Raw genomic sequence first — 3,247 nt, 5'->3', positions numbered from 1 at the left:
TTTCTGTGCTATAGCGCCCAGACCTCCATACTGAAAAGTCTATGTAAGACACAGAGATTTGTGGAGGAAATCTCTTAATTCTAACAATAAGGGCTGCTTTGACTTAATTACGTGAAGGAAGCTGTATTTTAGTGATTCATGTTTAAATGAAACCATTATTTTCTAGATCCTGCCAAAAACTTACCACAACTCATTCATATGATTTTATTACAAATTAAGATTCTCATAATTTTGGAAGAGAGACGTGCATTTTAGAGTCTCTCAGGAAAAGAGACTTCTTGCTTCAGGGCAAGGAATTGCTCCGAAAAGTGGAACAAAATGAGGACCTTGTTATAATGCTGGTAAGCAGAGGACCAGGCTTGCCCTCACCTCAGTAGTTCTAAGTGATGCAGAAGAGGAGCCCTGTGAACTCCAATGTGGCAGGGGACACAGTCAAGGCCTCATAGGATTTACTTACAAGGAAGTACAAAGAGAGAGAGTTTACAAAAAGTTTAGAGGTTTTGTTTCATTTTGGTTTTAATCTATGGGTGGGTCAACCATCTCCATAGCCTAGTCCCTACAAGAAATAGGAAATAAGATCAAGAAAGGGTTATACACAATAATTTTTTTTTCTTTTACATTTACCTGGAGACAGAAACTTCTAGAACTCATCAAGGGGTAGAGAGATGGAAACAAGAGGATAAAAGAAATAGAGGGGCACCCTCTCCCTGCCAATAAGCCAGGAACCCAGCCACTGGACTCACATGGCCTAAGAAAGGCACAGAAAGTTGGAAATTTGTCCTTTTTACACCTTTCTCCAATATTTAACCCTTTCCCCCATATCAAATATTTGTTGCCATCCTATTTAATTTTCCTCATTCACAAAGACCCCTGGGTCAGGTCAGTGATGGTTCAGCATTACTTGGAACAACAGTTTTCAGTATAGTGTCTCATTACTTTACATACTGGGTAGGTATGCTCCATATACACAAGCACGTATTGATTATGTCCATAATAACACCTCTGTAAAAGGTGAAGGCATCAGTGAAGCACTTTGAAGACTTCTATGTAAATAGGCAAACCTTGGGAGCGGTTTCTCAACATTACCAGCCCTGCCTTATTTTTAGCACCAAGAGCTTATAGAGGCAGCGTGGTTTACTGAAAAGGGAACTAGACTGGGAATCCAATGGCCTGGGTTTGCAATATGTTACCTGTCTAATCTTAAATGTCACCTCTCTAAAGATCTCCTTCCTTATTTAGAGAACAAAAGTACTCTTGGGTCCCTTCTAGCTTTAAAATTCTCCATGTGCATATTCCTATTGATAAGTCCCAAAAAAATATCAACCCCTATTCAACGGTGCTATAAATTATAACCAGGAAGGACAACAACAAAGTGACAAAAATATGACTGCAATCATCTTTCTTCCCTGTGGAATTAGTGATTATAGCAATAGCTCCAAAACTTAGTGGTAGATTTTCTCACTATTCAATGTGTCAAAAGAAAATATACATACAGAGAAAAATCTGGTGCCCCCACCAGAAAAAAAAAAAAAATCAGTATGTTACCTTATTTGTGGAGTGGTGACTTCCCTGAAAGTTGGAGTAATCCAGGCATTTTAGAAAGTTCTTTGTCTTTATCCAAACTCCACAGTCTGTGTCAAAAACTGTGGATTTATTTTCAATCCCAACCCATAATAGTAGCTGGTTCCATGTATATAAAGAAATTGTTTTAAAAGGTATCCAAGTTTTCTGTTTGTTAGTAAGACAAGACTCCAGATTTGATCAGCTTTAACATCCCACCATTGTTTCCCCATGGCCTACAGTACCTGGATTATAGGAAGGTACAGTCTGTGACTATGAAGGAATATTTCATCATCAACAGAAAATCATTTATTAGGTTGTAATTATAGCTAGTGCTTCACTGATCAAAGAAAGAAAGAAAGGAAGGAAGGAAGGAAGGAAGAAAAAGAAGGAAGGAAGGAAGGAAGGAAGGAAGAAAGGAAGGAAAGAAAAGAAGAAAGGGTAGTCCTTCCATTCTAACTATGCAGTCTATTACTGGAATAATGTTCTACACCAGCAATGATGGGAATATCAGATAGCAAAACAAAAACAGGAGGCACAGACTTACACACAAGCGTGAGTAATAAAGGAGGGAGCAGGGACAGTATTAGATGCATATCTGAGATGGGAACAATCAATATCAAGGTCTGGAAATGTTGAGACGAGATAAAACATCTGTGTTCTTATCAATCTGGGAAGACTTCCTGGAACTGGTAGGGTTTTTCAGTGAGGAAATGTACTTTGGTAGGTGGATTGGGGGTTCTATTAAATAAAGCACATAAAAGCAAGTGAGGTCATCAGTCAAGAGGCTTAGCAGATGCTCCCCCTGAAAAGCCACCCAGAACCCTAGATCCAGCACATGATCTTTAGAGGAGAGGTTCTGCAGTCAACTACCTACAGGCAAAGACTGGTAGGAGGCAAGAAGTCCAGTCTATTCAGAAGATACTGAAAAGGAAGGCATTCTCCTAAGCAGCAAATGGCTTCTGATGTGTGTCCCCTGCACCTTATAGCATTGCTTTTAGAAGCCATTTGCTACTGAGTACTTTAGCATTTAGTATCCAAGAATGGTGACCCCTTTACTTCTAGTGTCTTAATATGCTGAAATGTGGGGCACCTGGATGGTTCAGTCGGTTAAGTGTCTGCCTTAGGCTCAGGTCATGGTCCCGGGGTCCTGGGATCGAGCCCCACATCGGGCTCCCTGCTCAGTGGGGAGTCTGCTTCTCCCTCTGCCTCTCCCCTGGCTTGCACGCTCTCTCTCTCAAATAAATAAATAAAATCTTTAAAAAAAATATGCTGAAATGTACCACGAACTTGAAATGTCTGTGGGATATTACTGTGAAATCCCTAAATCATTCTTTCTCAACTGCTCCTCAAAGGCTTAAAAAACACTCTTAGAGTGTTACTGGAGTGGTTGGGGGTGGGAGGGATGGGGTGGCTGGGTGATAGACATTGGGGAGGGTATGTGCTACGGTGAGCGCTGTGAATTGTGCAAGACTGTTGAATCACAGATCTGTACTTCTGAAACAAATAACGCAACATATTTTAAGAAAAAAGGAAAAGAAGAAGATAACAGGAGAGGAAGAAAAGGGGAGTATGTCAGAGGGGGAGACGAACCATGAGAGATGATGGACTCTGAAAAACAAACTGAGGGTTCTAGAGGGGAGGGGGTAGGGGGATGGGTTAGCCTGGTGATGGGTATTGAGGAGGG

Source organism: Callorhinus ursinus, unplaced genomic scaffold (genome assembly GCF_003265705.2).
Source record: "Callorhinus ursinus isolate GAN/ISIS: 27379988/994484 unplaced genomic scaffold, GSC_fseal_2.0 scaffold6, whole genome shotgun sequence".
NCBI classification, from domain to species: Eukaryota; Metazoa; Chordata; class Mammalia; order Carnivora; family Otariidae; genus Callorhinus; species Callorhinus ursinus.
This window is presented reverse-complemented; position numbering follows the sequence as displayed.